Here is a 12,791-nt window from a genome sequence, read left to right on the forward strand (position 1 = left end):
CAGTTCTTCTTGTTCACTTGGTTTCCATGTCGTCTGCAACAGCGCGTCCGATCGTTTCGCAATCTGACGGAAGGAGCTGAAACAGAGGTACAGCCTGTTGGACATGTTACGCAGCGGCGTTTTCTTCTTCTTCTTCTTTTTTTTTTTATCCGCTGAGAAACGAACCAAGTGGCAGTATCGACATAACATTTTGCGCCATAACACTCCTTGAACATCTACTTTAGCGTCCCGACACTGTTTCTATATGTTTTATCTCCGTTACAAACCCCGATGTTTACCTTCGCGAACCCTGTCCAATGCAACATGCAAAATTATTTCACACAGACCTGCTGTTTGCAAGGAAAACGGCGATGAAAAGAGCCGTCTTTGGTGGCAAACAATGGGATTCCCGGAATGCACGATTGTCGGAAACGCATCACGTATTCACAATCACCAATTCACAAGAAAAAGCGTACAAGAGCCTGTTCTGTGTACTTGAAATGCGCGGATTGTCCCTTATTTGTGCATTTCTCCATGCTCGCATACTGAATTTGAATCTATAACATCAAGGAAACATGTACTTGCGCCACGAATTGGTTACCCACTGCGCCATCACCAACACGACTTTGCTTCGTAGTGGACACTGTTTCTCAGCAGGACAACACGGCACGTGCAAATCAGCTGAAAGCGCCCGGTGTATGCACGGAAGTGGCAATCATTGCGGATGTAGCTTCCGGTGGACAACGACGAAGAATGCCACGCGCCTGGAGCACCTGCCTCAGTTCCACCGGCGCGGCCATGGAGATAGGCCACCGTCTTCGCCTCTCCGTGACATACCATCATCGCCGGTCGGGGCTCATGTAGAGGAAGAGTATCGTCCTCTACATTTGGTGACCCGAACTATGAACATCAAGTTCGATGTAATTCGGCCCTTTTACCATCCAAATTCGGCAACCTTCCCGCAAGTCCAGCACCGACGGTACGCTGCCGCGGAGCCTGGAAGCCCTCTTCCATTTCCTGTCCGACGCAACAATGGACCGCTATGGTAGCTCTGTGATACGGCAACCGATCGAGCCTGATGCTCTCCACGAATCCTCGCCTCAACCTCACCTGTCCAGCCCCACTGCCACGCTCTCCATCCCAACCAATTCCCTGGAACGACAGTCACCAAGCGGCTTTTCTGGCCATCAAGCACGCCATTGCCAATGCCACGCTCCTCGTTCACCCACGGCAGGAGGCTCCTCTCTCCTACAAAGCACTACCAACCGGTACACACGCGCATCACAGCTTCATTACCCTTCGCTTCAGCCCGATGTTCACCGCACCCCGGCGCTCCTTCACTGCCGGCCGCGACACCCGAGCTTCGCGCTCACCTGCCGGTCGCGGCAGTCGCGGCAGCCGACGCCACGGCACGTTTCAGCCGGCGTCTCGGCGTCTCTCAAAGGCTCCCACAGCCTCACCCTCTCCTCCTCTGGGACTCTCAGAGCTTCGGCTCCCGTGCCGGTAGCGGCACCCCAGGACCTCCATTTCCCCAGCGCCTCACTCTTTTCCTCGCTGTTCTCGGGCTACCGGATCTGATTACTCATCAGCTGTGATGCTTCGCCACCGTCTGCCGTGCCGTCATCCTGTTCAACCGTACATGCTGATCCACGGTCGCCCTCGCTGCCATCCTCCAGTGAAGTCGCGGACATCATCTGCTTTATCGCCGCTCCGCGTTTGAGGGGAGGAGTGATGTGGCGGCCCGTGGACGACGATGACGACCTGCCTCTCCTGGCGCGCGCCACTGCGCCTGCCAGCCAGTTCTACCGGCACCGTCCTAGCGTGAGGCCACGTCCATCTGCTCGCTGGGACATTCCATCATCGCCGGTCAGGACTCATGTAGAGGGACACCACCTCCTCTACACGTAGCACCGAGACAAAGAAAGAGTTCGGCATAATTTTGATTGTAACTGCACAACAGCATCAAAGCTATGAATTACACCTGCAAGTACGAAGTCAACGTAACGTATGCAGTAATACCGCTGTCACAGGGCAAACCGGATGGCACTCCCAGCGACTCACAGTCGCACCGAATGGCATTCGTTTGTATTGAATCGAATCACACAAAGAAACAGAACGTCTTTCGCAAATGATGTCACTGTCTGCGTCACTGTCTGTCTGATGTGACTTTCACTGCGGAGGAGGGGATAGTGTGTTTCTTCTAAAATGGCGTAGCTACAGGCAGTGGCGTAGCCACGGTGGGGCTAGGAGGGGCTCGAGCCCCCCCCCCACCTACCTGCCATGGACCGACCCACGCAAATCGTGCAAATCCGGGAAGAAAATATTATATTGGGGGGGGGGGGGGACCAGTAACCATTGTGACGATCGCGAAGGTTCCTACAGTTCATGGCGTCTATCTAAGCGGCACTCTCAAAGTATGCGCTTTTCAAAATCCTTCCAATCTCGTGACACCACCTCATTGGATATCTCAGTATAATCGTATTGTGAACGTGCAAGTCAATTATTTTCCTTCTGTTTTTTTTAACCGCATTTTGCTGTGTGCACAAGTATTGCGTGTTGCGCACCCAGGATCACCGGGGGGGGGGAGCGAGTTTTCGTATCGAGCCCCCCCTACATTGGAGGTCTGGATACGCCACTGGCGACAGGTTAGCTAGTGGGCAAATTTAGCAGTAGACAAGCCTAAGCTTGAACACAAATGTCGTGTTGTGTTGTCTTAAAGTGTGCCCACGTTCTAGCTTATCGCCCATGGTCTGTTTCTAATGTTGTAAGACGCGGTGTTTATCGTCATGTATTCTATTCTCTGGGAGAATCACTTCCGCGAAGCGGGGAAGTATCGTTCTGCGTAAGTGTTTTCGTTTCGATCCACGGCTCGATTGTTTTATTCTTTCAGACTCGAAGGTAATCACACTTAAATGAGGTAAGAACTCCTATCTGCAGCTACTTAGTTAAGGGTGTAATTGTTGTAAGGGTGTAATTGTTCTTCTAGGTTTCGTATTTCCATGTAAAATTTCTTGTTTAATACTTCACCTTCATAACGGGTGCAGTGTTAATACTACGTACAAAAAAAAAAGAAACCCTTTTTTGGATACCGGCGACTAGACCTGCCGCCATCCAGATACCTCTGTCCACTGTTACGTTTCAAGCCATTGTTTGAATCCACCTTTGTCACGCCATTTGAAGAATGTAGCACCCAGTTATACGCCAACGCGGCGGTACACATAACGTCGTCTGCTCGAGGTCGGAGCGCAGTCTAGAAGCAGCGGCAAAAAGTGACGAACTTACGCGAGTTGGTAAGAGGGCCTGAAATGCTGCACAGTGTGCAGTATACTTCTGCGCGGTTTGACGCGTCTTGTTTTGCGCCTGATTGTGGTGCCGTTCACTTTCTTTCTGCCGCTGACGACGACGGCACACAGCGTAGGCATTTCGTCCACAAAGCATGGGGGCACCTTTCTTCCTGAACATGATTTCACCGATAAAGCCTAAAATATGAAGGTAAGAAGAAACGCGTGCTCCCGTTGAAAAGCAATGGCAGACCGACCGACCGCAGAATCGAGCCGAGGTATCCGTGACCGCATTGGTTGGATACGGACCTATGAGATTCATCTATACAGAAGGTGTCACAGCCAAGAAGTCAAAATCACCGTTTGGCACCGACACAGTCGGCGGGCTACTTTGTAGATTTCATCGCTGCTTTAAGGCAACAAAGCCTAGCAGGCGATCAAAGCAGGCGATTCCACCGATTTCCAAATGCGATGAGGAATACCAGCCTTCAAATGACAAAAAGGCACATTTTCACTTTGTAGAATCAGAGGCTCATTTTCTCCATCCCATCTAATTACTCAAGTATGTCTAGTATGCGACAAAATATCTGTTTTGCCAGACCTCCACAAAACTAGAAGACATACACTTACATCAGAAGATCACGTGTTATGACAAAGATTTTCAAATATGGCGTGACATAGTTAGTAGCAATCGGCATATTGCACTATCGTCACATAACAGTAATGACAGAAAAGGTAAGCATGACGCTGTGCTGTGTTCTACCAAAATATACCGCTAATTTTATCAGTCCACGTGACTTGTCAGCATAAATGTGAAACTTGCTAGTTTTGCATGGTTTTGCCATTCAATGTAGGCTTTCCGTAACGACTTTCATAATGGAGTAGTTTCAAATAAACATTAGCTCTAATTCTCACTCAACTGAAGATGGTTAAAAATTGGCCAGATTGGTTCATGATTAAAATGAATAAAAAGCCTCAGTGCAAGGGATACAACTAAGATGAAGGACGACATGAACAAAAGAACAACTTTATTTTTGGGAAGGGGTCTGTTCGAAATATTGGCGGCTTCTGTCCTGAGGCAACTCCCTTCCTACATCTCTACCGGTCCGCTGGATTTCTACCCACCTAACTTTATTTTTAGGATGATGAATGGGGAGTTTCATCGCCAGGGGTCATATTGTACCCCATCGCTGGTGGGGATGTGGGGAATGAAATAATGAGGCCCTTCACAATAACTATCGACATCCCATTGTGTCCAAAAAGGTCAGAAGAGCTTTGAGGGCATAGCGTTGGTGGGCTGTATTTCGCCAGAGACCAAGCAATTTTGATAGAGAGAAGCAGTGAGAGTCCAGCTGACTGAGAGACCCGGACAGCGCGGTTTGGAAGGTCGCTACTGTGGGCAATGAAGAAGAATGTGCCCCAGGTCCTCTGGAACACCGCAGTGGCAGCATATGGGAGAGTCATCTTGTCTCAGACGACATGAACACTGATGTATCAAAATCCCAACGCTCACAGTGGCACAGCACTTCACGGTTGAGTATGATGGGCACTCGTCACTTAGTGTTTGCATTATGCATATTTCCAGTGCACATTATTTCGCAACGATCGGTCGTCCGCCTCAACAGCAACCTCATGATAGCCCGATGTTCAACATTTGAAAACTTAACGCTTGTTGGAGACACGCTTCTCCAAATAGCTTGGGCCAATAGCCAAGAACCCGAACGCCTCGCGTGACAAAGACTGGTATCGGTCTGTTGTGTCTACGATGATGAGATGGTGTTCGTACATCTGGAATGGTATGAGGCCGATAACTTTTCCGCACGCCTCGTCCTTGCCAAGGTGGAGGTAGCCTAATTAAATAGGGACCAGAAACAAGCAAGCGCGCCGGCCATTCTGAATCGTTCGTAACCGACTTTCGCGTCTCCCAAGCGGAAGTTTAATCTACGTTGCTGGACGGCCGTATGTTGTGAACTCTTCTCCAACCATAGGTGGGCGATTTCCTGCGGTCTCCCTCATCCTCACCTCACGAAGCACATACCTTATCGGTCTCACTTACCCTCATCAAATTTTCGTCACCAGTAACTTAACCTCAGTCGCCCTCACCCTCATATTCCGTTTTAAAATTTACACTCACAAACCTCACCTCAGGACATTGGGATGCCGAAAGGCCTCATCATCCTCGTCCCCATATGCCTTCACCTCACGAGGCGATTCACAACCCTCATGGCCTCACGCATCTTCACTTTATGAGCGTCCTCATCCTCACATGTCCTCACTTCAAGATGGCCTCAGGAGACCTCATCCTCACGTGCCCTCACCCAGGGGCGTCGGAACAGGGGGAGCAGGGGGAGCGGCTGCTCCCCTTCATTTACAAATGAGGTAGCACGGCTCCCCCAGTCAAAGGCCACTGCCACAGGGGGACAAGTTCTTACGCGAATTTTCGTTTAAACCACTTTTTTTTTTACGAGTTAAGTTTGAGAAGAGTTAAAGACAACTGGCAATGAAATCTTCGTTCCGTACCGCGGCTCCCACTCAGACATGCATATCATGTTCCTTCTGTTGCGTCTTCCATTATTGGAGCTGCTGCGCTGGCAACAAGGTAAAAAAAATATCATTGACTGCAAAAAAAAAGAAAAAGAAACCGGGCTCTCGCGGCTAGTAGCGCTCGTTTATCTTTTTTGTTTGTGAAGTATGTGTAAAAGATGTGTAAATTATGTTTGTAATTATATTACCGTTATCTTCTCACTGACATATTCATACACATTACTTCTGCAATGTTCGTTTAGGTCTGCTGTACAAGTATGCACAGGTCGTAATATGTCTGGAGCAAGTTTTGAAATTCTGTACCACCCCTGCATCGCCTACATGGTCCCTCAAGGCAAACAAACAAAGAAGATAATGATGATTATGTTAATGATAGCTTTTTTTTCGCTCCCCCAGTGAAAAAATAGTTCCGACGCCACTGGCCCTCACCTCATGAGGCCTGACGACACCTCATCCTCACGAGCCCTCGCCTCTTGAACTCCGTCATGGCCTCACGTGTCTTCAAGTCAGTAGGAGGCAGCCCCAGATGATATGTACAGCTGCGCTGCGCTGCGTAGTCTTTTACTTTTCTTCTCGATTCCGATAAGACAAAGATTACGCAGCGCCACACACTGATCAAAGTATCGCCAGCAGAGATTGAATAGCAACAGGAGGTGGGTCTCCCCGCCCGCCGGCGCCACGAGAGCAATGACGAACACAACCGAGAGGCTGCAAATGTTCGCTAGGCGCGAGGTCTCAAACCCAGGAGCATCCGCTACGCGGGGCTGGCGTACTTGCAGGTCATGCGCTCCCGCGATACTCTTAAGTGTGGCCGACCCTGTACTACGCGGTGCGTCTAGTTGCGGTGTATGAAGGTAAAATAAACTTCGGTTGTTTGTTGAATTCGCTGAATGTCTATCTCGCTGAAATGTGTTGTCCATTTTTGTCCCTTCGCGGGCTGGGTGGACGGGCGGACGTACGACCCCGAGAGTGGAGAAGTTTCCCCATATGGGATAGAGAGGTAGAAAGTGAGCTGGTGGCATAGATCCATAACTTGCAAACCAGAGACTGGGGGACAAAAATGGACAACACAGCCAACGTGTCAGACACAGCAGACTTCGTGTTTGTGTCTGTCCCTTCGTGTTCCCTAGTCTCGGGGTTTTTTACATTATGCAACAGCTGAAAAGTTTACTTAACTACACAAACATATAAATAGGGTTTGTGGTTTTCGGCATTTATTTTCAACACAATTCGGGGGGTGTTTATCGGCATTTATATGGGGGACTATAAATCGGATTTTTTCGGCATGTATATTCCGCACAAAAAATAAATGCCCGAATACGGGCATCTATTTATTTCGCTTGAAGGAAAGCCTATTTTGCGCGCGAAGTAACAACGAACCGAAAAGAAGTTAATCGATTCATGGTTTCATTCACAATGTCTTTTATGGCCTGTGCCAAACCAGCAAACAAGGAGACTACCTCTTGTTGTAATAGATGCAAGCGTACATCATCATGCTCGCATCTGTCATAGCGGCTCGCTCCTTGCGATTAATAACACGCAGTTTAGAGAACGCGCGCTCAACATTAGCGCTAGAAACAGGAATAGCCAGTATGCTTAAGGCGCACTGCGATAACAAAGGCCATGTGCTGGAACGGGCCGTCCAAAACTGAATAGGAGATATATCCACCTGAGGGGCAGGGCATACAGCATGTTCGAAAAACTCGCGCTTTATATCATCCATACGAGATTCATCTCGTAGAACAAATAATAATAAGTCCTCATACAGTAAAGTGCCTTGAAGTGCCTCACGAACGGAAACAAGGGTCACTCAAACTCAGAGCTGAGGTCAGGGCGCAGCCCGAAGATAATACCACGCTCGAGAAATAGTCGACAACGGGAGATTCCATGGGGATTTCCCTTTGCGGTTCCAGGAATGGCAGCTGTCAAGATACGAGAAATTCGGATTTTTTCGGAATATTCTGAATCTGAAAAAAATCATTCGGGGGGTGTTTTCCGGCATTTTTCGGAAAATGCCGAAAACCACGAACCCTACATATAAAGAGTTCATGTGGGTGAGACAGATGGGTAAGGTGGACGCTCGAAAAAGTTTGTTCTCAAGCGATATCACACCCCAAAAAATCATGCATTGGTCTGACATCGGTTGAGAAAAAAACTTTTTACCTGTTCCCCAGAAGAAAAGAGGGTTGGAGGTCATCGTGTCGTAATTCCTTTTTTACACAATATATCTAACAACCTGCTTTTTCTTGCTAAGAAATTCGATGTAAACCATGTATTTAGAAATGACTTTCGACTACACTCTTTGACCCCCTTTGTAAAAGTTGAAACTCCGTGCACAATTCACAGAACAGTGTATGCTGTCGCTCTAATATCGCCTACCAGATACCGCTGGAATGTGGTTTTCGTTATATCGGCCAAAGTAAACATTGCCTAAATGAGCGCTTGCGGGAGCATGCCCTAACGTAAAAAATAACGATTGTTCTTCCAAACTGACAAAATAGCCACACGTTTCTAGAGCATGAAAACTTTGTTGTGTCAAGTGGAAGTAACCATAACAAAAGGCTTATGAAGGGAACTCTGTCTATTATCTCTTCTGGGAACTGTGTCAGCAAGCCTTTCCTAACCTTACCGTTGGTTTAGGGGGCGTTCTTACGTCTTCCTTACCCTTCTGTCTCACTCACTTGAACTCTTTATATGCTTGTGTAGTTGAGTATGAACTTTTCAGCTACGTTTGAGACCTTTTCTCGTTCTTTGTTTCCCAGTCTCGGGGTTTTAAGCGAAGGACGAATCACTCGATCCTCGCGCGAATCGACACCAACTGCACCTTCTGCCTCACATCGAAGATGCAAAGGCTGTCCATCCATCGCCTGCTACTGAACGTCCCGTTTGCAGCAGCACTCTTTCATAAGATAGGTGTCGTGGGATCGCCCAACTATTCAACTTGCGTGGCCGTGGAGAGCACAGAGCACCTGCCGACGCTTTCGCACTATTCGGCAAACACTGAAGAAGGCCCTTGCTTAATTTGACGACATACATTTTAGTCTTTTAAAGTAGTGTTGTACTGGAGAACTGGACAACGCAGCACCATCAACGTGCGCTCTGTGCCATGGCGAACTACTTGAAGGACAGACGTACTGAAGTAATGTTTTAAATCACTCTGTGCTTTCACACATCAAGCGTCGTGGAACACCTGGTCGCACCAGTGCTACCTACGTTGCCATTTTTTCCCCTGCCTATACTTGTACCGTCCTCGGTGGCTCAGTCGGTAGCGTGTTCGCCTTCTAATCCCGAGATCACGGGTTCGAACCCGGCCGAGGACACCAACAACGTGGTGGCAGGGTACAAGTTGCGTGTCTTCCGCGAGGGACATTAAATACGTGGACCCTTGTGGTGAGCTTTCATCGCACGATAACGAACTCCAAAGTTGGCAAAAGCAATCCACAGACCGACCGCTGTGGCGTCGCTCATGATCTCGGTTGTCTCGCGACGTAAATTATTATTAAGCCTTCCTACTTCTATTCTATTGTATTCTAAAAAAGTCAATACCGGCGAATGTTGGTCTCAAACTACTGCCGGAAACTTCCTGTATATTAGTGTTCTCCACAGCTCTACCGACACAGCTATTATGCGTTCAATAGAGAGTTTTAGCAAACCGGATCTGACCCGATCGTTAATGAAGATGGTGAATACGAACGGATGGTGTCCGCAGGGAACGCCAGTACGAATTCTTTTATCAAACCGGTGTGAACAACGGAGTGAATTGAACGCAGTGAGCTGGAGACGCGCTCGCTGTACGACGCCTGACGATGTCCAAGCTTTTTTTTTAGAGGAGGAAGAAGAAATTCTACGACTGTTCACATTTTCACCATTGAAAATGGTTTCCAAAGAACCGTTATGCTTTTTACTGACCCTGAACGGGTGCTGTCGTACCGGAAATAGACCAGTATTGTTCTGCTGAGAGGAGACCGCCGTTCCATTCTGCGACGCCTCGTGACACCCCTGGCTTCCCGCCAATGGACAATCGGCATTCTCCCCCATCTATGTTGAGCAGAGTTGATCCAACGCTCGCTTTCCGCATGCCTCGAAACAAAACGAATGCGCCTCGATGTGGCCTTTACAGCTCAATGGCGTTACCGCTTGAGACAAGTTGTCTCTCCCACCTGCTGTAACTGTGGTGCTCTTGAAGATCTGGAGCACATTCTTCTTCGTTGCCCCCACTACCAACCTTCCCGAACCGCACTCTCCGAGTCTCTTCGTCAGCTGGACTCTCGCCCCTTCTCCCTATCGAAATTGCTTTGTCCCTGGCCCAATCCAGCCCAGCAACGATCTGCACTCAAAGCTCTTTTGATATTTCTGGACACCATCGGACTTCGATCGTTATTGTGAAGGGGCTCGTTATTTTATTCTCCAGCAATGGGGTAGAGTATCGCCTCTGGCGATGAACCTCCCCACTCTCCAAAGTAAAAAAAAAAGTTGTTGATGTTGCATCACAAACGTCTGCACCTAAAGTGTATCCTTGGAGGGAGGCAAATCGGGGCCGGTCCCTCATATACCGGAGAGGCCGCCTTTGATAACGCGGTCCGCCCCCTGGTGGGCCGTGTCATGGAATGCGCGGCACGCGAAATGGCTGTCGGGGCAGTACCGCTTGCTCTGCTGATCTGGGCTGATCTTTTCTTAGTTCTTCGAAACTCTGGTCTGGCTTCAAATCCGCGTAAGCGGTGGAGCGGTGGAAGGAGGCAAAGGGGAGCCGGTTCTTCATATACTGCAGAAGGGCGCCCACTGATATCTATGTATAAAGGCTGGATCGCGCATAGGAGAGGGGATCGTGGGAGAGGGGTGCGGCAACCGGCCGCCATGTTGAAGGGCCCACTGGCGCCTGCTGGTCCCATTGGAAACAATGGGAAGCGATTTGATTTGGAGTATTTATTGCGCTTTAAACGCTCCTCATTGCTGATTCGCACGCATCGTTCTTGGGAATCAGTGTGCTGATGATATTCCAAACGTGCTTGAGCCATGTTCCTGTAGGTTTTAATGGCAATCGCCTTCTTTTTCTTCTCCGCTGCCTGTATTCTGAATAGGGGGTCGTAAGTGTCGTGCACAGGGAGCATACCCATGAAGGTAGATTCGGTGAATGTTAACCTATAAAATTAATTATTTTTGCTAAGAAAGGTTTCACACTGTTAGTTATTGTAAGGTACTTCCGTTTTTATATTTTTTGTTTGTTTTCATTTGTTGTTCGGTTCTCGTGTGGTGTTCCGCGGTTCTCGTCCGTTATTGTGTGGTTTGGTGTTGTATGGTTCTCGTTTGACTTTTTCCATTATCGTATTATGTTCTACGAGTGTCTCTGTGTGTGTTCTTCAATAAGACCTCGATCCTTATTGTGAAGGCGCTCATTATTTTATTCCCCACATCACCACCAGCAATGGGGTGGAGTATAGCCCCTTGCGATGAAACTCCCCATTTCTCATCTTAAAATCACTTTATTGTCACGAGTGCGTTGCAGTTGTTCAGCTGTCAGCGTATTTCATTACAAAAATTCGCAGCGCATGTGCACGAAGAGCATGCACACGCATGACTTACCACACACGCTGTAGGAGTGACTGCACATACGAGGTTAACACAACAATTTATTTACTTCCACCGTACCTCACAAGTTACAAGAACAGTGGAACGAATTGGCATATTGGCGCAGGTTCTGCATCCGCTTCTTCGGCACAGCTGAGCAACTGTGAGGGGAACCTGTATAGCACAAGCCCATTGTTTATAGAAAATACATGGTTTTGAGATTTATAGGAGCAGCCACACATACTTTCTTAGTACGCAATGGCACCAGCGAAGTAGGAATGCAAGCAAGTCCGACTTGTCAGATGCATGCGATACGAATAAACATATTTTTCCTCTAAACAAAAAGCTTAGCTGTGAAACATTACCCCTCTTTCTCTGTCCGCGTGAAGTGTACTCAAAGCTGCAACAAACTGGCATGACATGCCCCTTAATTTAAAGTAAATTTTAAAAAATACGGGCAGCCCCGCTTGAACTAAATGCAGACGACAGGATGCGCTGGGCCCATCAATATGGCGGCCGGTGACCACGCTCTGGAGCACCCTATGCGCGATCCAGCCTATACTATAGAGATCAGTGAGGGCACCTTGATAGCGCGGTCCGCCCCGGGGTGGGCCGTGTCTTTGAATGCGCAGCCTATGAAAAGGCTCCCATGACAGTTCCGCTTGCGGTGCTGATCCGGAAAGATTTTCCTTAGACCTTCGAAATTAGGCTACCGGGAGACCAAATAGTCTCGGTTAAGTCGCTGTCTCATTCTTGCACGCACGAAGCAATGTGTACTGCTGCTGCAATATAAGTCAGTTTGCCGGAGACTCTGGGGATTCTCTGCCACGGGGAATAAAAAGACCACCGGTTGTCGTAAAGCGCTTTCGGGTGGTCTAGCAGACGACACAGCCATGATGAGACTTTCCAATTGTAAGTGTGTCCAGTAATGGCGGAGAGGGAGCGTATTCCGGAGAGATACCGTGCGGTTGACGTCTTCTGAACATGCGCAGTTGTGTGGCCGTGCCGACGGTGACCTACCCTGCGGGTCAACGTCGTTTTCTAAAACTACCTAATGGCAACAGAGATTCCTTAGGAGCTTATAATGAGGTTGTTTCAAAGATGAAGTTGTGTTTGTCGTCTAACCAGAGCGTACTTTAGCTGCGCAACCGAAAACCAAACTCTGGGTTCGACGTTGCTCTCCGTTGCTTACATACATAATGCTCCCATATCGAGCGTGCAATATTTTTCTTGGTTTTATTTTCCAAGGAAAAAGAAGTACAAACAAAAAGCTGGTTAAAGTAGATTGACAATATTCGTGCCCGCTTATACAAGGGTTGAACTAGAGAAACGAAAAGAAAAGCGCAGTTCTCGGGTAAGGTCACAAGATCAGGCCCTACAATGCTGAACTCAAAACGCTGCACCTAATATGACACTCGTACA

Source organism: Ornithodoros turicata, chromosome 1 (assembly GCF_037126465.1).
Source record: "Ornithodoros turicata isolate Travis chromosome 1, ASM3712646v1, whole genome shotgun sequence".
NCBI lineage: Eukaryota > Metazoa > Arthropoda > Arachnida > Ixodida > Argasidae > Ornithodoros > Ornithodoros turicata.